General features: G+C 39.6%; 1 pseudogene; it reads right to left on the reverse strand.

Moving 5' to 3' along the window:
- Positions 1-21,604, reverse strand: part of LOC130921950 (immunoglobulin-like and fibronectin type III domain-containing protein 1) — a 76,746-nt pseudogene extending 55,142 nt beyond the window's left edge.
- Positions 21,605-24,182: the final 2,578 nt, after the last annotated feature.

Consider the following 24,182-nt stretch of genomic DNA (forward strand, 5'->3'; position numbering starts at 1 on the left):
GGGTAGAAGGCAACAAATAGTCTGAAATATCAACAAATCTTAGCTGCGTCATACATTCCTATCCATAAAAAGGAACAAATTCTGCAGCAGGATGGTGCTGCATCGCATACTTCAATCTCTACCTCAAAGTTCCTCAAGGCAAAGAAGATCAAGATCCCCCAGGACTGGCCAGCCCAATCACCAGACATGAACATCATTTAGCATGTCTGGGATAGGATGAAAGAGGAAGCATGGAAGACGAAACCCAAGAATGTTGATGAACTCTGGGAGGCATGCAAGACTGCTTTCTTTGATGTTCCAGATGACTTCATCAATAAATTGTATGAATCCTTGCCAAACCGAATAGATGCAGTCCTTCAAGCCCATTGAAGTCATACAAAATATTAAATTTGGATCTCATGGCACCACTACTTAATTCGCTTATGTTATGTAACATATTTTTGTATTTAAAGTACATTTTTTGTTCAGTTTTCACACTACTTTCTGTAGGCGACCAAACTTTTGTCTTGCCAAAATTTGACCTTTACATCTTCATTAAATGATAAATCTTTTTTAAGTGAAACAAATACATTTTTGTACATTCAACATCATTTGGGAGGGTCTTAGCTTTCATATGAGCCATTTCTGAAACCAATTGAATAATTAAAAGTCAGGTTTTTAGCAATTGTTTCTACAAAATGGATAAGCGACAAGACTTTTGTCAGGGACTGTAATGAATGAGGTGGTAAGAAATGTAATGGGAACAACACTAATACTAGCCTGAATAAGAGTTGTGCCAGACGTACTGTGCAGGGGCAAAGGTACTTACCGTTTTTTAAGCTTTTTTCGAAGGAAGTCTGGTATATCTGCAGGGCAAGGAATGAACAAGAGCATGATTTTCATTTGTAATTCCGTAATTAACATGAAAATAAAATAAAGACAGATTGTCTTCTTCAAAAGGACAACATGTGCATCACAGTGAAATACTTTTGTTTAATACATGAGGGGGAAAAAAATCATTTATTTGTATTATCAGTGTGAAATTTATATAAAAGCCAATATTTTATCAGTGCTGATACTATTTTATGACATCACTAATACCCATTGAACCCATTCAAATTTGTTCCAATCGACCATTGTTTATATATGTGTGGCTATAGCTGGCATTGCAAAATGGCCGCGCTCGTAAGCGGTGCCGTTTTTAGTTCTTAAACATTTCTCCATTATTTGAATAGTAGCTTAGTTTCTGTACCTGTGTAATCGGTCTCTGGCTTTTATCCTTTTCCGAGTGAGACTCGGGCAAAGCCACCTTTACATCCAGGCTAAATGGCGTACCGCAAGCAAAACGTCACTTCCGCTCATTAATATTCATGACATTAGCTACTGTTGCTAAGTAGGGACAAGCCACCGTTTGTCCCTAATAGGAAATGAATGGAAATCGTGTACAAAGGAGATGTTTACAGAGCTAAACCGACCAATTCTCTCCGAAAATGATGTGCCTGGTGCCAAATTGACTGGCAAAGATATGGAAGAACATCAAAATTTTCAGTTAAAGTAATGGCTTTAGTGTCGAAGGCTGAAAAAGACTAAAAAAACGAGCCGAGCTAAGCTTAGCTTTAGCTTTTTCATCGACGCGACTGACAATGACATTCTCCTGTTTCAACAAACTATCCTTTACCATCAGCCCTGTCTTTCTTATATATCCTCTGGTTGTCCTCCATCTCTTACCCTTCTTGGGGGTAATTTAGTTAGCTTTGTGTAGCGATCGCAAATGCTACTCAGTGACAGCCAATGAACACTTTTAATTTTTTCATTGATAACACATCTTAATTCTATACTATTCTACACTTCCCCCTTACTAAAGTTGTTTTTTTATATATATGACAGAAACAGTACCAGTGGCAGTCAGATACCATTGTAATTCTTTTCAGGTCATTCATTGTCAGACAGAAGCAGTACGGCACAACGTTACGCTAAAAAAATAAGTTAAAAATATAAAAATGGCTTAGTTCTTTGTCCTCTGAAAGACCATGCCAACCCAACATAATGTTTACTGCATATGAAATGTGAATGGATTCACGAAGCTGGTGTTAAAAGTCCGCGCAAGTTGATTCGGTCTTCACATTTTTTCCTCCCGAGTTTTTGGTTTCCGGAAACGTATGAAGAAAACATCCTTCTTGTGTCGTAATGTCTAGAGTCGTTTCTACAAGTTCCAAAAAAGCAATGCGTGATCGGCATGTTCGTTTTTGAAAAGTAGCACAAATTACGTTGCGTCTATGCGAGGGCGGGTCTATAATGTCCCACTTCGGCTTTACTTCCGCTTTACGATGCGATGTCACGGTCTAAAAATAGCCTGCGCGCGATACGCCATTAAAGCTTATTTCTCACATAGACTTACTACACTAGGTAGCCAATGCGTGACAAGTAGACGGAAGAATCTGAAATGCTCACATTTGGTTGGCTAAAATAGTAATGGTATTTAAAAATATCTAACAATGGCTATTTGGCCTACTTCAAGGAATGGTTGGCTTTTTGTTGAAGTTATTCTTCACTATAATGCATTATAAAGACCTTGTGTTGCGCTTTATATACTTTGAGCAACCATTTTACACATGGTTATTTGTACAAGTTACCTGCATGGACTTCTCATTAATGTTTGTCCTTACCGTCACCATACGTCTTTTGAAGTTCTTTGGTTTTAGAGAATCCCACTGTGAACAGATGATGAACAGTATTATCTTAACACAGGCAGAATTCAGTATTGTAATGTCCTAAATACCTTCAATAACGTTGAGGAGCGCGGTGCAAACGGCTCGTCCATAATCATTTGTCGCGTAACACTTGTAGGTATCGGCATCCTCTGGAGCCACCTTGGGAAACTGATGAGAAGGCACTTTTTAATATACAGTGGGGCAAATAAGTATTTAGTCAACCACTAATTGTGCAAATTCTCCCACTTGAAAATATTAGAGAGGCCTGTAATTGTCAAAATAGGTAAACCTCAACCATGAGAGACAGAATGTGCAAAAAAACCCAGAAAATCACATTGTTTGATTTTTAAAGAATTTATTTTCAAATCATGGTGGAAAATAAGTATTTGGCCAATACCAAAAGTTCCTCTCAATACTTTGTTATGTACTCTTTGTTGACAATAACAGAGGCCAAACGTTTTCTGTAACTCTTCAGAAGCTTCTCACACACTGTTGCTGGTATTTTGCCCATTTCTCCATGCAGATCTCCTCTAGAGCAGTGATGTTTCGGGGCTGTCGTTGGGCAACACGGACTTTCAACTCCCTCCATAGATTTTCTATGGGGTTGAGATCTGGAGACTGGCTAGGCCACTCCAGGACCTTGAAATGCTTGTTATGAAGCCACTCCTTTGTTGCCCTGGCTGTGTGTTTGGGATCATTGTCATGCTGAAAGACCCAGCCACGTCTCATCTTCAATGCCTTGCTGATGGAAGGAGATTTTCACTCAAAATCTCTCGATACATGTCCCCATTCATTCTTTCCTTTACACAGATCAGTTGTCCTGGTCCCTTTGCAGAAAAACAGCCCCAAAGCATGATGTTCCCACCCCCATGCTTCATAGTGGGTATGGTGTTCTTCTGATGCAATTCAGTATTCTTTCTCCTCCAAACACAAGAACCTGTGTTCCTACCAAAAAGTTCTATTTTAGTTTCATCTGACCATAACACATTCTCGCAGTCCTCTTCTGGATCATCCAAATGCTCTCTAGCGAACCGCAGACGGGCCTGGACGTGTACTGGCTTCAGCAGGGGGACACGTCTGCCAGTGCAGGATTTGAGTCCCTGGCGGCGCATTGTGTTACTGATAGTAGCCTTTGTTGCCGAGGTCCCAGCTCTCTGTAGGTCATTCACTAGGTCCCCCCGTGTGGTTCTGGGATTTTTTTCTCACCGTTCTTGTTATCATTTTGACGCCACTGGGTGAGATCTTGCGTGGAGCCCCAGATCGAGGGAGATTATCAGTGGTCTTGTATGTCTTCCATTTTCTAATAATTGCTCCCACAGTTGATTTCTTTACACCAAGTGTTTTACCTATTGCGGATTTAGTCTTCCCAGCCTGGTGCAGGTCTACAATTTTGTCTCTGTTGTCCTTCGACAGCTCTTTGGTCTTGGCCATAGTGGAGTTTGGAGTGTGACTGACTGAGATTGTGGACATGTGTCTTTTATACCGATAATTAGTTAAAACAGGTGCCAATAATACAGGTAACGAGTGGATCCTCGTTAGACTTCGTTAGAAGAAGTTAGACCTCTTTGACTGCCAGAAATCTTGCTTGTTTGTAGGTGACCAAATACTTAGTTTCTACTCTAATTTGGAAATAAATTCTGTAAAAATCAAACAATGTGATTTTCTGTTTTTTTTTCACATTCTGTCTCTCATGGTTGAGGTTTACCCATGTTGACAATTACAGGCCTCTCTAATCTTTTCAAGTAGGAGAACTTGCACAATTGGTGGTTGACTAAATACTTATTTGCCCCACTGTAACTGAAAATTGTTTTGCTTTACCACTGTCCATGCATTACGATGCCCTACCTCCAAAGTATGCTCATGTGACGATTCATTATAATTTTGTCTGCACGTGTCTGGGTGAAAAACAATTTCCCCCTTTGCTCGGGTCCACGTGACGGTGGGTTTTGGATTTCCCACGACTATGGCTTTGAAAAATGTACTTTTCCCTGGAACAAGTGATTATACATACAAGTAATAGGTAAAGATGACAAATTTGTCATTGTGTTTTTTGTTTGGAAAGAACTGGAAACTAACCTTCTTGAATAGTGATTGCGATGGGTTTGCGGGAAAAATCGGGAGTTGTCATTCCGTAGGGAAGTTTCTCCTCAAACTGTGTTATCATGACTCCTGGCACTTTGGACTTTTTCTTGATTCCTATTAACAGAAAACAAGTAATAATTTATTCACTGCAATCCCAGGTATATGTTGTCAGGACTGTTGTAGTTAGTAAGATTTATATCAAAAACACCCATCTGCAATAGAAGTCCAACCCATATTGACTGGGAGTCGATATGGATTGGACGGGATACAGGAGTAAGTTTGAGGATGAATCTAAAATGTACTGTACTCTTTGCAAGTGAACTTAATTTGACCTCCTTTAAACTGTTCAACGTAACATGAAGAGTACACGAGTAAAAGCAAACATCCCTATTTTTATGTACACTCTATTTTTGTCTTGCTTGTCCTCTTTTGCCCTTAAACTTTTGAGTTTTACCCTATATAGGACAAGTGAATATTTCTAGAAATATATACAGTCATGTGAAAAACACCCTATGGAAGCCTGTGTGTTTTCTATGATTTTTGGTCATGTGGATATTTAATATCAATTTTAACAATTTTGAGAGATTCAAGTAATAGAACTAAACAATTAAAACCGAAAAAAATATATATTTTCTATAACTTTCTGTAAAATGTTATTTTTAAATAAATGTCGTTTCTGTTGGGGAATGAATTCACACACTGGTGTACCACATCAGGTTCACATGATTAGAACATCATTTCAAGGAGGCTTGCCTTATTTAAACCTCACATTTATTTTGGTGTGCCCCTGACTGTTGAAGTGAGAGAAAACACGATGGTAAGAGCCAAGGAGCTGCTTGAGGCCTTCAGAAAGAAGCTAGAAGCTTTTGAGTCTGGTAAGGGATTTCAAAAGAATAAGATTAGTAAGATAAGTATAAGAAGAATATAAAATCAGCCATTCCACTGTCCGGAAAATAGTTTACAAGTGGAGGACATTCAAAACACCTGCCCACAAGCCCAGGTCTTAGCCATCCAAGCAAGTTCACCCTGAAAGCAGATCGCAAGATGCTAAAAGAAGTCTGCAAAAACCCTAAAATGCCATCACAGGACCTACAGCAGGCTCTTGCTACTGTTGGTGTGAAAGTGGATGCCTCTACAATCAGAAAGAGACTTCATAAGTTTAACCTTCGTGGGAGGTGTGCAAGGAGGAAACCTTTGCTCTCCAGACTGAAGTTTTCCAGAGTGAACGTAGAGAAAGACCAGGACTTCTCCAATAATGTTCTTTGGACAGATGAATCTAAAATTGAATTATTTGGACACCAGAACAGAGGACATGTTGGGCGTAAGCCCAATAAGTATCACATCGGGTCCATATGATTAGAACATCATTACCCAGTGTTTTGAAGGAGGCTTTCCTTACTTAAACATCATTTAGTTTGGTGTGCCCCTGACTGTTGAAGTGAGAGAAAACACGATGGTGAGATCCAAGGAGCTGCTTGAGGCCTTCAGAAAGAAGATTGTAGATGTTTTTGAGTCTTGTAAGGGATTTCAAAAGATCTCAAATTCCACTGTCCGGGAAAATAGTCTACAAGTGGAGGACATTCAAAACAACGGCCAAAATGCCCAGGTCTGGCCGTCCAAGCAAGTTAACCCTAAGAGCAGACCGCAAGATGCTAAAAGAAGTCTCCAAAAACCCTAAAATGCCACCATGGGACCTACAGCAGGCTCTCCCTACTGTACTGGTGTGAAAGTGGATGCCTCTACAATCAGAAAGAGACTTCATAAGTTTAACCTTCATGGGAGGTGTGCAAGGAGGAAACCTTTGCTTTTCAAGAAGAACATGAAGGCCAGACTGAAGTTTGCCAGAGTGAATGTAGACAAAGACCAGGATTTCTGGAATAATGTTCTTCGAACAGAAGAATCTAAAATTGAATTATTTGGACACCAGAACAGAGGACATGTTTGGTATAAACCCAATACAGCATTCCAGGAAAAACCAGCTGTGAAATATCGAGGTGGAAGAGTCATGGTTTGGGGATGCTTTGCTGCAGCAGGACTTTGCCAGCTCACCATCATAGAATCCACCATAAATTCTATCATGTGTCAGAGGGTGATTGAGGTACATGTGAGATCGTCTGTGAAAAAAATTAAAGCTGAAGTGAAACTGGACCCGGCAACATGACAATGACCCAAAACATACCAGTAAATCCACCAAGGACTGGTTGAAAAGGAAGAAATGGAGAGTACTGGAGTGGCCGAGTCAAAGCCCAAATCTTAATCCCTTTGAGATGCTTTGGTGTGACTTGAAACGGGCTGTACATGCAAGAAACCCCTCAAACATCTCACAGCTGAAAATATTCTGCGTTGAGGAGTGGGGCAAACTTTCTTCAGACCGATGTCAAACACTGGTAGATGGCTTCAAAAAGCGTCTCACTGAAGTTATTTCATCCAAATGGGGTAACGCTAGCTATTAAGTGGTAGGGTCTACTAACTTTTTCCTCAGTTAGAATATACATTTTTGTTGATATATTTGGTGTAAAGAGTAAAATAATGTTATTTTTTTGTTGTTTACCTGCAATTAAATCACTTTCTTTTCCAGAGATTTAGAAAAACAAGATCAGAAATTGATATCGTACATTTTTTAATAAAGAACTGAATATTTAATGGGGTGTCCTAATTTTTTCACACGACTATAAACTTAATTTGATTCATCATTTTTTTTCTTAATGTATTTTAAGTTTTTTGTGAATAAATACAATAATTTCTGAAAAACAAGTGGCAGTAAAAACTAAATTAAGTAGTAAATACGATGCAATACGATTGAACTCCACAGGTAATTTCCTGTTGATTTTTGGGCATTCCTGGGTCACTTCTTATTCATTTTGGGTCACTTCCTGGCAATTTATGTTCAATTCTGGGTCACTTCATGTCGATTTTTAGGTATTTCCATGTCAATTTCTGTTTTTGGGGTCTCTTTTTGTTGATTTTTTTGTTAAGACCTGGTCACTTGCTGTTGATTTTGGGGCATTTCTGACTTACCTTCTCTTCATTTTGGACCTACTTCCTATATATTTTTTTTTTTTTTTTTGGCCATTTCTGGCTCACTTCCTTTGGATTTATGGGTATTTCTGTGAAAAATGAACTCTGGTTATGGGCCCCAAAAACCCTCTAAAGTTCATTTGTTTATTTTCATGGTTATTAAATGAGCTCCCTATAAAGGGTTCATATGTTTGCACTATTTGTACAACTCTCAGGACAGGTGTTTGATCAATGAATTGACCAATGAATTTCTAGGTAAAATTGGTATTTAAACAGCTTGAAAGTACTGAAAATACAATTAAATATGAATGTCCAGCAATTATAAGCACATTCAAATTAGCTTTCCTGTAAGGCCTTGGGTACATTTTAGGTTCACCATCCAAACAGCTCTCTTTTTGTGATTAGTGTACGCATGGAGAAAATTGGCAAGGGCTTTTAAATTGTTGGGGAAATGGTATATTTGTGAGTGCAAATGTAAAGCGGTGAGCCCTATTCTAAGAATAATAATAATTGCCATATCGGCTGCAAGAAGGTTCAGCTGCAAAATTGTCACCACAATTTTCACTGGCTTTCTTCAAGATCGACAGAAGAGGCCACAACAACACCCAAGCTCATTTCCAATGATTACATTTACTTGCTGATGCCACGAATGATGATGATCCTCTTACATAAAACACACACAAAAAAAAACTACTGTATGTTAATTCACTTTCTGACTCCGCAACGTGTCAACGGCGTGCCCTCCCATCACTTAATGAGCAATTCACTTTGTAAGGCCAAAAGCAGGGTTGAGAAATACTGTTTGTGCAGTATTTATCCTGCATTATCTACTCTGGACAAATGTTGTATTGTGCATTTTTTATTTTAACAATCGTTAAAATAAACCATTTTGTTAACAAATCCCAGCCAAGATTTTTTGACGGATTTGCAGTGATTCCCAACCAAGGGGCTGTGATAGGTATGTTAGTCAAATGGTTTAGAAGGCACAATTAATTGCCTGTTGATTGTCCTTAACAAATATGCCTAGCTATATGCTTCTAGCTAAATATGATGAGCAACATTGTACAGTGGTACCTCTACATACAGTGTATCACAAAATTGAGCGCATCCTTCGCATTTCTGCAGATATTTAAGTATATCTTTTCATAGGACAACACTGACAAAATGACACTTTGACACTAGTGATGCACGATAATGCATTTTTCAGCCGATACCGATAACCGATAATTTCCTCCTCGTTCCAACCGATAACCGATAATGTCAAGCCGATAATTTTATTAAAAGATTTATGGAAAATTTTAAAGTATACACAAGAGAAAATATTACTGTGCAAAAATATTTTTGCTCTTTTTTTCCAACATCAAATGTAAACAAGTAGTAAATTCCAACATCTAAATAAAGACAGATTGTGTGACATTGTGTAATGGTAAACTTTTGGCAACAATTACTTACAAAGTAAATACATAAGTTGCACAAAAATGGCTTTAAAAGTAAGCCATTCCTAACGTATAACATTACTACACAGCAAAAACACAACTGCTTAAAACTAGTTAAAAATCCCCTTGTTTTCAGTGTTAATCTATTGGAAATAAGTGAAATTAACTGCCAGCCAGCACTTCAAGTATATTTCACTCAGATTTCTTGAAGAAAAATAGCCATCTGAAAATAAGCTTAGCAGCCTTATTTTAAGCAATAAATTATTATACATAATCCTAAAAAAAAAAAAAAAAAAAAAAAACTTCTCAGAAATGTTCTTTATTCAAGAATATGTATGGTTCAAAACATTATTTGAAAGCATTTTTTTCTTGATTTAGGTGAAAAATGATATTTTTTTAGATGTTTGGGCTTAATAAGAACAAATGGCAATATTTAGTTCAAGTAAGTGGAATAATCTGGCGCATTCATCTGTTAACTGGTCTTCAACACTCAAACAAGATGGGGAAAATTATTTGACGAGATTTAAGAAGAATGATCTGATTCAGACGTCATAAATTTAAAGCGTACTGAATGCATTACTGACTGGATGACTTCTTTGTGTGGTTTGGTGCATGTTAAAATTATCAACTAACCACTGTGCCGTCATGATAAACATGCTTTCTTGACATCACTTGTGTAAATGTCCGTGGTAAAACTGATGTGATCGGCATGTCTTTCACGAAGAATCGTGGTCGTATAAACTGCATTATTTTTTCATCCAGGCATTTGGCTATCGGGTCATTTCGGGAATTTCCTCCCACCCTGTGCCCTTCAGTCCGCCCGGCTGCCAAATTAGCACCCGCGCCAGGCCTCTGTCTTGAACCGGAGTGGCGGCAGCAGCCAAGTTCGTACCGGATATCCGCCCGCCCCGGCCGGCTCGCTGCAGCGTATTCGGTGCATGGCTCTGCTCTGCCCGCCTAGGGCGAGGCGGCGGCCTGCCGGACCGGCGGGCTCCGTCGGAAGACAGCTACTTGTCGACTATCGGTCTCGTGAGGTGTTTACCACCCGCTTTGGGCTGCATTCCCAAACAACCCGACTCCGGGAGGACCGCAGCGTCTCTGTATCGTCACAAGCTCCGTAGCTTCCTTCATAGTTTATTTGTGTTTACAATAGCTATTGGATTCGCGCTAGCAGCAGCCTCGTATTCGTTCCAAAAATCATTGTGATGCAGTTTTAAATGGCTGCTGGGTTAGTGGTGTTCAATGAGGACGCTTTCTTTACGCCTCGTGGAACTGTTTTGTAGATAGCGAGAGCGTCGTTTATTTCATTTCACACACGGGAAAAGCAACGCACGCTAGTGAGAGTGCCTCAACACTGATGTGTAACACCGCCTCCTCTATGACGTCGTACTCCTCAACCCTTCCTCCCACAGGGGCTTCAGAGAGGGGAGGGGTTGAGCAGGCGGCGGTGGAGAAGTGGAGAAAACTGCTTGAATGCGCACATTTAGAGGCTAAATCAAGTATATAATTATCGGATTGCATTATCGGTTGATTTTTTTTTATTTCTTATATGTATTATCTGTGTGACGTCATAATTGCCATTATCGGCCGATAATTATCGGTAACCGATATTATCCTGTATCTTTATTTGACACAATGAAAAGTAGTCTGTGTGCAGCTTGTAAAATAGAGTTAATTTATTTTCCCCTAAAAATGACTCAAAATATAGCCATTAATATCTAAACCCCTATCAACAAAAGTGAGTACACCGCATGGGAACTACGTACAGTACATCTCTAAATGTCCAAATTGAGTACTGCTCGTCATTTTCCCTCCAAAATGTCATGTGACTCGTTACAGGAGTGCTGCAGAGATTGAAGAGGTGTGTGTGTGGGGGGGGTCATTCCCACCACCATGCTTGACTGTAGGCATGACACACTTATCTTTGTACTCATCACCTGGTCGCCGCCACACATGCTTGAGACCATCGGAACCAAACAAATTAATTCGTCTCATCAGACCATAGGACATGGTTCCAGTAATCCATGTGCTTTGTTGATATGTCTTCAGCAAACTGTTTGCGGGCTTTCTTGTGTACCGTCTTCAGAAGAGGCTTCCTCCTGGGGTGACAGCCATGCACATCAATTTGATGTAGAGTACGGCGTATGGTCTATGCACTAACAGGCTGACCCCCCACCTCTTCAATTTCTGCAGTAATGTTGACAGCACTCCTGTAACGAGTCACATGACAATTTGGAGGGAAAATGAAAGCAGTACTCAATTTGGACATTTAGAGATGTACTGTACGTACAGTTGTGGTCAAAAGTTTACATACACTTGTGAAGAACATAATGTCATGGCTCTCTTGAGTTTCCAGTTATTTCTACAACTCTGATTTTTCTCCGATAGAGTGATTGGAACAGATACTTCTCTGTCACAAAAAACATTCATGAAGTTTGGTTCTTTTATGACTTTATTATGGGTTAACAGAAAAAGTGATCAAATCTGCTGGGTCAAAAATATACATACAGCAACACGAATTAGCAATTTCTTATGAGTGATTATTGACTTGATCAATCATTGACTTGAACAAGTCAGGAAAGTCACTTGAAGCCATTTCAAAGCAGCTGCAGGTCCCAAGAGCAACAGTGCAAACAATTGTTTGTAAGTATAAAGTGCATGGCACTGTTTTGTCACTGCCACGATCAGGAAGAAAACGCAAGCTATCACCTGCTGCTGAAAGAATCACCAAAAAGCAGATCTGCCAAGAATTAGAAGCTGCTGGAACACAGGTGTCAGTGTCCACAGTCAAGCGTGTTTTGCATCTCCATGGACTGAGAGGCTGCCGTGCAAGAAGGAAGCCCTTGCTCCAAAAGCGGCACCTTAAGGCTCGACTGAAGTTTGCTGCTGATCACATGGACAAAGATAAGACCTTCTGGAGGAAAGTTCTGTGGTCAGACGAAACAAAAATCGAGCTGTTTGGCCACAATGCCCAGCAAAATGTTTGGAGGAGAAAAGGTGAGGCCTTTAACCCCAAGTACACCATGCCTACCATCAAGCACGGTGGTGGTAGTATTATGCTGTGGGGCTGTTTTGCTGCCAATGGAACTGGTGCTTTACAGAGAGTAAATGGGATAATGAAGAAGGAGGATTATCTTCAAATTCTTCAAGATAACCTAACGTCATCAGCCCGAAGATTGGGTCTTGGGCGCAGTTGGGTGTTCCAACAGGACAATGACCCCAAACACACATCAAAAGTGGTAATGGAATGGCTAAATTAGGCTAGAATTAAGGTTTTCGAATGGCCTTCCCAAAGTCCTGACTTAAACTTGTGGGCAATGCTGAAGAAACAAGTCCATGTCAGAAAGCCATCAAACTGAACTGCACCAATTCTGTCAAGAGGAGTGATGAAAGATTCAACCAGAAGCTTGTGATTAATTGTAATTGAAGTGAAAATGGCCAAGGGACATGTTACCAAATATTAGCGCTGCTGTATGTATATTTTTGACCCAGCAGATTTGATCACTTTTTTCTGTTCACCCATAATAAAGTCATAAAAGAACCAAACTTCATGAATGTTTTTTGTGACAAAGAAGTATCTGTTCCAATCACTCTATCAGAGAAAAATCAGAGTTGTAGAAATAACTGGAAACTCAAGAGAGCCATGACATTATGTTCTTCACAAGTGCATGTAAACTTTTGACCACAACTGTAGTTCCCATGCGGTGTACTCACTTTTGTTGCCAGGGGTTTAGATATTAATGGCTGTATTTTGAGGGGAAAATAAATTAACTCTATTATATAAGCTGCACACAGACTAATTTTCATTGTGTCAAAGTGTCAATTTGTCAGTGTTGTCCCATGAAAAGATATACTTAAATATCTGCACAAATGCGAGGGGTGTACTCACTTTTGTGATACACTGTACAAATTTAATTCATTCCAATCCAGGACCTGGTTTGTAAATCGAAATGGTCAGGATTTTCCCATAACAATACATTAAAATGTGATTAATTCGTTCCACAGCCCAAAAACCTATGCTACATCCAGAGGTTGGTAGTAACGCGTTACATGTACTTCGTTACATTTACTTTGACTAATGTTTTGAAAAATGTACTTCTAAGAGTAGTTTTATTTCGCCATACTTTTTACTTTTACTTGAGTAGATTTGTAAAGAAAAAAACACTATTTTGGACTGCACAAGAGTTGTTACATTTTTCATCTTTATTCTACATATTTTGTTTTTGGTTTTTGACAGCGATGCCAAAAGTAGCTCTACTAATTTTAATAAATGAGACGTCGCAACAATAATCACATGACTCCATGACACTAATCAGCCTGTTCAATCACGTGACGTATTTAAAGCGCTGTAAAAAGTGAAGTATTTGACATCGAGCGCTGCCCTTAACCGGACTCGAAAGTGCGGATTTAAACTTCTCTCACAGTTTTTATTTGGTACCAGAGATATGATCCTTTAGATTTCATGATAGTAACTATGAAGGAACTATTCACTTTTCAAACTAGGAACTATTTTCTCCCCTAGAGGGAACTCATGCTCTTTGGGCTGATAATTCTTAATTTCTGTCTTTTTTTTCTTCCTACAGCTGGACTTCAATAATTTATTCATTTATTTATTTTATTTCTTTGGCTTAATGTGGTTATGTAATGGGTTATTGTACAGTATCATTATAATAACAGTTCATATAGATAACTTTGTGCTGAGAGAAAGAAAATGTCATTGTTTTACAAAAAAAATCAAACAAAAAATAAGCACTCACAATGTTACTCATCACTAGAGTAATCTTTTTACTGGATACTTTATTACTTGTACTTGGGTACATTTTGTGGATCACTACTTTTACTTGAGTAATATTATTTTTAAGTATATTACTTTTACAAGAGTAAAATTTATGGCTACAGTACCCACCTCTGACTACATCTTTAGTAAATACTGCTGGTACTAGTACACATAGCAAAACCAATAAATTATAAATACAAATCAGAATAATAGTAATATAATAATTATGTAACGAATCAGGTCTTAATGTTGTGGTTGTGTTTTGCATGCTGTTCCTGAATGCACCATATGACTGACGAGAGAGAGTGAGTTTTTCCTTTTTTTCATGTTGTTGTTAGTGTCGGCTATGGCGGACAGTAGCCGTGTTGTGTGCACAAGTTCTGAAATAAATGATTAAAAACCTGACGAAGCTGCCGACTTCCTGGTGGACGTTACAATAATAATAATAATAATCGGGTCCTAATGTTGCGGTTGTGTTTTGCATGCTGTTCCTGAATGCACCGTATGACTGACGAGAGAGTGAGTGAGTTTTTCCTTTTTTTCATGTTTTTGTTAGTGTCGGCTATGGCAGACAGTAGCCGTGTTGTGTGCCCAAGTTGTGAAATAAATGACTAAAAACCTGACGAAGCTGGTGACTTCCTAGTGGACGTTAACGTAACAATAATAATCGGGTCTTAATGTTGAGGTTGTGTTTTGCATGCTGTTCCTGAATGCACCGTATGACTGACGAGAGAGAGAGAGAGTTGCGGTAGAGTGGGAAGTTTTTCCTTTTTTTCCCATGTTGTTGGCATCGGCTATGGTGGACAGTAGCTGAGTTGTGTTGCACAAGTTCTGAAATAATTGATTAAAAACCTGACGAAGCTGGCGACTTCCTTGTGAGTGTTACAATAATAATAATAAATCTGAAATAAAACGTTTTTATCTTCACCAAAACTTATAGAGACTGCCGAATGAAAGTCAGAGGTGACCGTCTATATTGTCAAGTCAGTTTACTCATACACACAAAACACTCATGTTTTTCTATCATTTAGTTCTTTATTTCAGTGGTAGGCGTCACCATATTCCCTTTTTTCACCGACTGCACTAACCTTCTTGGGACCCATGTTGAATTCCCTCACAAGAAAATCCGCCGTGCATCCGTCTTGCGGAAAAACAACTAAATTGCGACGTCGTCATAAATCGTATTTCGAGCATGTCGTCATATGTCGAGACAAATGACGAGTCAAATTTTACATCGGATGTTGAAAGGATCCTGTATGGAGGTACCACTGTATATATTTGTGACAATTTGGTGTTGTGCTGTCATTTTTCTCATGTCTAGACTAAATTATGGTTGGGAAACATTGTAGAAGTCTATTAAAGTCAGTCATACAGTACAATTGCTACAGCATTATAGCTTATAGACGATTAGCATTTAGCACGCTGTGATTTGAAATAGGACAGGGAGAAATCATGTGGCAAAGGGATATATATTTCCAAGAAAATATATGTCGGCCTGTTGATATAAACCTCTACGCTGAAGCCAAGTATTGATTGTGTGAGTCATAGCCACAACAATTAATTGCAATACAAGTTCACAACACAAGTTGCTTTAGCCCAAAGCAGTTTAGTCTGACTTATATCAGATTCTTGAAATATCAAGTAGTGTAGCTGCTGGATCATATATGCACTGCAGATTCACTCCTTAAATGTGGAACTTTGTAGGGTTTCAAAGGCTCACACAGGTAGCAGAATAAAAAAAAACTGTATTAATCCCTGGAGGAAATTTGGTCATGGCTGTACAGTTGGAATGGTTATCTTAATATTATATCAATAGCAGATTTCATCAGAGAGTGATATACAGCAGTGGTCGCCAACCTTTTTTTGCACCACAAACGGGTGTTATGTGGGCCTTTATTTTCACGGAGCGGCAATGTGTGGCAGAAAATTACAGTGGATATAAAATAACACGACGGGGCTAAAAACTAACATTAAGTGCAGGGAAAATGTAACTCAACATACGCTGAATAAACCTTTTTAAACAGCGTTCTCTCCTAAAACTTGACAGCAAATATCCTTGGTCACGGGCATTAGGAGTTTTTCTCCAATCGTGAAAGGTTTCCTCGCTTTGGCAATACGGTTTGCCATGAAGTATGATGCTCTCAGTGTTTTTGCGTTTGTTGCCTGATTTGCTAGCTTTTAGCTACATATTATGCAGAATGGACTTGGTTATAGGCTCCTCTTCTGGCTCAGTTGGTGGGCCTTTTCCCCTTGAAGGAATTCGGCCTTCCGGCCAAGCCGCCAGAACCGCGACAGCCGAACCAGTAGGCGTTCCGCTGGCGCAGCCCCAGCAAGTCGGCCGGGAAGGCCAAACTCCGCGCGTTCACTCCAGCGTTAACCCTTTGTACTGACAGACGGTTGAAAGAAAGCTCACCGAGAACAGGTTGACAATTTATTCGTCGACAGAGATCAAAAAGCAAGGCAAAAACTAGGATTGGGCATTGTTTTAAATTAAACGATTCCAATTCCGGTTCCATGTTTCGATTCCGGTTCAGAACGATTCTCGATTCCGATTCTTTTAAGAGGCAGGGTCAAATTTATATTATTTATAAATCATATGATCTTCTCACAGGGTAATTTTCTAACCTGAATATAAATATCAACCTTTGAACTCGAATGTATTGAAGTTACTTTCCACAGGAGTGCACTTGCACAAAGATGTTTGTTTTTCAAAAGCTCACGGAGAAAACATTTACTTATATTCTTTTACCATACATGTACCTTAGCAGGGAGCTAAACGAAGTATTAGTATAAATTCTTCTGTTGATTATAATTTGATGTAGATGCAGCAAACAACATAAGGTTTCCTTATTTTTAAAACCGATTCTGTTGTGTTTACAGACACATGCAATGTTTATGTTGTGAAAATACCAGCTAGGCCAGTGAGTGGCGCTGTAGGAGTGTGTACGTATAATGTGGAAAAGAAGAGATGAGAGCGTCTGGCTAGGATTCTTTGTGATGTGATGCTATGTTTTCACTGCTACGAGTTCATTAAAAAAAGTAATCGAATGCTTCATATGGCTGCTTCTTTCTAAATAAGCAACACGACAGATTCCAAAACAAAAATCCTTTTAATACTGTTTAACGGAGGCGTCTACTGCTTTAAGATGGCGGCTGTTTGCTACTGCCAGCAAGTCTGTCATATTGCTTCTCTTGATATGATCTAACTCAGCCGAGTTAGAAAAATTCAAACGGTTCCGGGAGAACCGGAGTGTTAAAACCGGGTCCCATCGATGCTCAATGCTCGATGCCCAACCCTAGCACAAACAGCCGATGGAGAGGCAATGCTGGATCCAGGGTCAGCAAAACAATGGACACATCGAAATATCCCCGAGAAGCGACAGTTAAATGTTAAGTCTTTTGAAAACTGCAGTGGAAGGGGCGGGGTGGAAGGCGTGCCTGGGTGTTGTCTTGGGATAATCTTTCTGTGGCAGGTTTGAGCGGTCAAGTTCGTGTGTCATCTTTCGTGGCTGGGACGTGGTTGCCCCGGCAACTGAGACATGTCTTGACGTCTAAGGCGCCGAGCTATCAACTTGTTGTCTTAGTAGGGCGGGGGCGTTCTGCGATCGGGTCCGATCACGTCATTTTCAAAGTATCGGAATTGGCAAAAAAATATCGGCCATGCCTTTTTTTAATATATATAGAGTATATATTTTTATTAAATCATTTTCTAATTGTATTTAACGTTACAGACATAATATGTTACACTCATCCAGAGTCTTTAGGCTTAAGGTAGGGTTATCAAATTTATCCCAATAATTGCGGTAATAAGTTTTTTAAAATGTATCATGTTAAAAAATGTAATGCAATTAATGCATGCAATGCACGACCCACTCACGCATATCGCGCTCAATCTGTAATGGCGCCATTTTACCTATATAGAGAGATGAAAGGCAGAATAAAATAAGTAGAGTGAATTTTGGCAGCCTTTGGAGGCTTATTTTAATTGGCTAAAGCCATACAATCCCTCTCCCTATGATTAGAAATATCATGGGAAGCAATTGCCACGTTTACATGGAGCCAAATATTCCAATTACAATCAGTTTAGATGTTCAAACCGAATAAATGTGTTCCATATAAACACCTCATTCGGAATGAACAGGCCCAAACCGAATGGAATTTCATTCCGATTCACAGGGTTGGAATAGTCCTTTTCCCAAACCGATTAGAAGTAAAATTATATCATGTAAAGAGGGAAGCGGAATGGTGTCTGGTTGCGTTCTTTCTGCGCATGCTCCGTACTGACATGGTGACGTCACTTGGTGACGTAAGTAACGTCACTTGCAACATGGCTTCCAAGCACAGCGCACCTAATTGGAGTCCGGCGGAAAGATTGTATTTAATTCAAACTATAAAAGAATTGAATATAATTGCTCGCTTAGACGGGCGTAAAACGAGGAACAGTGAACTATTTAAAAAAGTTCACGAGAGGTTACACGAAGCCGGAATAGACCGGAACGTTGACGAGATTAGAAACCGGTGGAAAACGCTGACAATCGGCTACTACAAGGCAAAAGAGCAAAACAACAGAAGCGGATACGACCCCACAAACACAACAAGTGGGTTAAAGTTAAAACAGCAGCACTCTGACGATCGATCTCCATGTTTTGCAACGTGACACTTTGTTTTGATTAATCTGCGCATGTCAGACGGCAGTTGTCAAACGTCCTTTCGGAATAAAGGCAGACACATGCAAACGCTGGATTGGAATAGATGAAGTGACATGTAAATAGCTGATCTGAAATTTCCATTCGGAATGATTTGAATCGGTATGAATAAAAGTCAGCATGTAAACGTGGCTAATGTGGGGAAGCAGGGTCGCATTTGATCTTTTTCTTAACACCTTATTTTATTTCCCAACGCAGAGAAGATATATGAATTGCTAGCACTACGCACAGTCATGGTTCCACTTCCCATCATGGGTCCACTTCCTACCATACATTGGGGCATGGCTGCAGTATCATTTACTGAAAGCTCAACAAATACACTAGATGGCAATATTTAGTCACAATATACAAAGTCACAAGTCTTTCTATCCGTGGATCCCTCTCACAGAAAGAATGTTAATAATGTAAATGCCATCTTGAATATTTATTGTCATAATAAACAAATACAGTACTTATGTACTGTATGTTGAATATATATATTCGTCCGAGTTTTATTCATTTTTTTCTTAATGCATTGCCAAAATGTATATGATCGGGAAAAAGTATCGGGAATGATTGGAATTGAATCGGGAGCAAAAAAAAAAAGCAATCGGATCGGGAAATATCGGGATCGGCAGATACTTGAACTAAAGCGATCAGGATCGGATCGGGAGCAAAAAAACATGATCGGAACAACCCTAGTTCTGACCCCACCGAAGAGATGGTGACGTCCTTTCTTCGCTGATCAGGCGAGGGCTGATTAGCTGGTACACTTTACTGTGTCAAAGGTTATGAAGTAACGTCTCCTTAAACTATGGTTAAATGCTTTACTATTGTGAATGTGTTAGACTAATGCAAACAGTTATACGATGTCTGCGAGAAAGGTAACTATCCCCTTCACCCTTAAAAAAGTTGTCCAAAGACGTCGCAGCCTGTAACACAAAGCCAACAGCAGCTATCTTTACTGTTTTCATTGACTGACATTGGGCTACTATCGGTGTGCAAACATCCCAGTAATGGCGGCCAACCACTAAATGGCAATTTACACAAATCTGTACTCGGATTAGTCAATAGAGTAGACAGGCATATTGATGTGTCAAGAGGCACAGGCCAGCTTGCGGTCGTTAACAAATGATTTATTATTTCTCTGCGGCCCGGTAGCAAATGCACTATGGACCGGTACGGGTCCCAGACCCGGTGGTTGGGGATCACTGATATATAGCACAGATTTATTTCAGTGAATTAGAATATAATTAGGAACTCAATTAATATATACTGTAAGTCGGTGGTTTCCAACCTGGTCCTCAAAGGCCCTCTGCGGGTTGTGGTTTTTGTTTCTGCCGATCTAGCACAGATCGTTGAACTAATGAGGATTCTGCTAAAACAAGCAGCACCTGACTGCAATCAACTGATTGCACTTGTAAAACACCAGATTGGTGAAAAAGTGTTGTCATTTGTCTGGTTGGAATGAAATCTTGCTCCCACAGCGGGCCTTTGAAGACCGGGTTGGAGACCACTGCTGTAAGTCAATGAGAACAAGCAATTGGACAATCAATTCTAAGAAGATTTAATTCTGATAGCCCTAGTCAAAAGAAATAACATCTTGCGTTGATTAAGCATAAATTAACCTAACCATACCTCAGTCTTCTAGGTCGACTCCTAAACCTTGGTTTGACATTGTTGAATCTATGAGGAATTCCCTACATTTTTTAGATTTACAGCTTTCCTCTTTCCTGCAAAGTTTGTTCATAATAATCCACAAAAAGACTGGATTGCTCTTTGACCCTTAACTAAAATTTGTCAAAAATACCAAACAACAATCTGATAACTGATAAAAATGCAAATCATCACTGCACAGCAGCCGATTGTGCCCTGTTAGAGGTGAGCCTTTAGTTTGCATTCATTCGTGAAGGAATGAACCTACATATTCAAGCCCACGTCGTGCATGCGACCGACCAACAGGTAGTCATGCGCTTACACAGAGTGAATTGTTTGTGGAATTTCCACCTTCCACGCACGCTGCATACCTTTGTTGCACAGGTGAACTCCTTCAGAACCGTTGATTTAACACGCAATGGGAGCACAGGAAAAGGAACAGGACAGTTTAATACGAATCCCGGCAGAAGCAACCACCGCACGGTGGAGCTTTGGCAGGATTTTGGACAGAAACAACACAATAGAATGGGAGGCACAGAAATCCAACACGCTATTCAAAGACCTCAGACGCACACTGGTTAGTCACAAAATAATGAACATGGTGTCAGCGGATGGATTTGGATGAATGCGATGTTCAAGACCACACGGGATGATTTCTTGACTGTGCTTGAGAGAAAACGACTTACTTTTTGGTAAAAAGCCATTTCTATCGGGGTAATTTCAGTCTCATTCCGTTTTTTTCCTTCTACACGCCAACAGTCATTCACCTCGCGGGGAATTGCGCTCCCCTGCCATGATGACTTTTTGCTTTCAGCGTCCTTATTAAGAGCAGCAGATGAGGATGAAATTACGTCTTTTCTGGTGATTTTCTCGCATTGTGAAAAGAGTTTTACTGCATAAATTTCTTGGATCTTCTTTTCGAAACAGCCAAAAAAGGCTTCTTGCGATTGGTCTTCATTTCAGGAGGGAAACAAGATTATGCTTTGACATCTTTTCTTTGGAATCGTCCTCATTGGTGGAAAAAATGCTGCTGGTTCCTCAAAAAAGACACTTTAGAAAAGGCACCTTTATCGTTCATGACTTTTGTACTTTTTTAGTTTTGTCCTTACGTGATCAGATCCTGTGACTGTTGAAAATAAATACTAATTCCACACCATCAACTATGACGGATCTGTCTGGAGATGTTTTCTGTTGTGTACTCACCCTTCTGCTCGGTGGCAGTTTGATCGGTCACCTTTGACTTTTTCATCGTCTTGGCGTTGGAAGATTTCCAAGGCTTGGGTCACTAAAAACAAGATGGAAGTCATCAACAGTAATAACTGACAATTTAGACATATTTTCTTCATTTGCTATAAACAGTAATTAGAGATGTCATTTTCAAAATATCGGCTATTCCTTTTTTTTGATATATATATATTAATTAAATCGTTTTCTAATTGTATTTAATGTTACAGACATAATATGTTACACTCATCCAAAGTCTTTAGTTTAGGCTTAAGGTAGGGTAATCAAAAATATCCCGATAACAGCGGCAAATAATTTATTAAAAAATGTGTCACGTTAAAACAAATAACGCAATTAATGTATGCGCTGCACGACCCTCTCACTCATTGTCGCGCTCAATCTGTAATGACGCCGTTTTACCTATATAGAGAGAGATAAAAGGCAGCGCTAAATGAGTAGAATGAATTTTGACAGCCTTTGGAGCATTTCTTCAATTGGCTAAAGCCTTGCAATCCTTCTCCCTATGATTAGAAATATCATGGGAAGCAAGGTGGCAATTGATCTTTGTCTTAACACCAAGTTAACAACAAGTTATTTCCCAAAGCAGAGAAGATATATCCATTGGTAGCACGACGCACAGTCATGGTTCCACTTCCCATCATGGTTCCACTTCCCATCATGCATTGGGGCATGGCTGCAGTATCATTTACTGAAAGCTCAACAAATACACTAGATGGCAATATTTAGTCACAATATACAAAGTCACAAGTCTTTCTATCCATGGATCCCTCTCACAGAAAGAATCGTTAGTAATGTAAATGCCATCTTGAGGATTTATTGTCATAATAAACAAATACAGTACTTATGTACTGTATGTTGAATGTATATATTCGTTCGAGTTTTATTCCTTTTTTTCTTAATGCATTGCCAAAATGTATATGATCGGGAAAAATTATCGGGAATGATTGGAATTGAATCGGGAGCAAAAAAAAGCAATCGGATCGGGAAATATCGGGATTGGCAGATACTCAAACTAAAACGATCGGGATCGGATCGGGAGCAAAAAAACATGATCGGAACAACCCTAACAGTAATACACTCCCGACAAGTCATAAGACCTTAAAGTGCGTACGACAGGAGAAAAAAAGTCTTAAATAGGATTATTATGTGAATTAGAATCATATTTTTGAGACGATTCGACTATATACAACAATTTAGCAAAGCGCAGATGACGAGAAATTAGTCTTTTAATCTGCAGGTTAGCCACGCCTACCATTATAGGGCTCTAGCGTCCCCAACAGGTGGATGACGTCAGCGAAGTCACGATTTCATCTGATTTAGTATGCAGCCCATTGAGGGGGAATTATTCACAACGAGGAAAACGCGTCAGAGAGCAAAATTTCATTGTTTCAGTCTCTCTACTCCAATATTTTTACAGGATAGTCTTTTTATCCAAGTATTTTTCTCCAATAGCTAAATAAATGGCATGGTCATGACAAATAACAGTCTTGTGCTAAATGGAATATGAAATAATAAAAATGCATTTATTCAAGACGACAAGGCAAAATTACTCCATAATGGTCAAAACTGTCGACTTCACCTTTACTGTCGCACCTCCTGAACGATATTTTATGCCACCGTAGTTAGTCGGGCTTTTATCATTTCCCTGCCCCGGCTTCGGAGAATATAAACAAACCAAGAGGCGTGACAGCTAGCCGACATGCTAACACGAACCGAGTGATGTTTCAAAGTCTTTGAAGTGGAAAATCACATATAACTAGCCCAGATTATTTCACATGACGACTGGGTTGTCGATTGTCTTCGTCGATCGGCAAACCACCCGGCGGAGAGCAATTTACAGCTCGTTAAAAAGCTGCCTAATGGAAATCTGGATAAAACCAAAGTTGTGTGCACATACTGATGTAATGAACTGTCGTTCGATCGAAGCTCAACCAGCCTAAAGTACCACCTTCGGGCACAGCTAGTGTTAGCAATGACGCTAACACTGCGGGAAACAAGCCGCAGTCATCAAGCTACACTGGCAGAGTGCGGACTCGGACTTGTCAACAAAAGACAACAAGTAGGTTGACTACTGCTATCGCTACATGGGTAGACAGAGACTGTAGAGTGTAAACCCATTAACATAGTCGAAGACGAGGGCGTTGAAAATCCAATGACAACAAACGACAACAACAAACCACTAGACAGGTACAAGACAGTGCCAGCGTGGACTCATGTCCACTACTGTGGTGGTCTGCACACAGTGGTGCCCACAGTAAGCTGGCCCATGCAAAAAAAAGTATCTGGTCACACCTGCCACAACCGTTCCTTGCGAGAGACTGTTTTCTTTGACAGGACACATTGTTCAAAAGAAAAGGTCTGCTCTGTTATCTGAAAATGTCAACAAGCTAGTTTGCCTGGGCAATTGGTAAAAAAAAATAGAGTATGACTGGCTAACTTAAGTAGTGTTTCTAAACACCTTTACACACAGTTTAGTGTAATGTTTTTCAGTGAAGTGTGTCAAAATTGACAATTTTTTTTTTTATATCTCACACAACCTTCAGGCCATTTAGTGTAAAACTGCAATTGCAGCATTTTTTTGTGTGAAATGTTC

Source organism: Corythoichthys intestinalis, chromosome 9, assembly GCF_030265065.1.
Source record: "Corythoichthys intestinalis isolate RoL2023-P3 chromosome 9, ASM3026506v1, whole genome shotgun sequence".
Lineage (NCBI taxonomy): Eukaryota > Metazoa > Chordata > Actinopteri > Syngnathiformes > Syngnathidae > Corythoichthys > Corythoichthys intestinalis.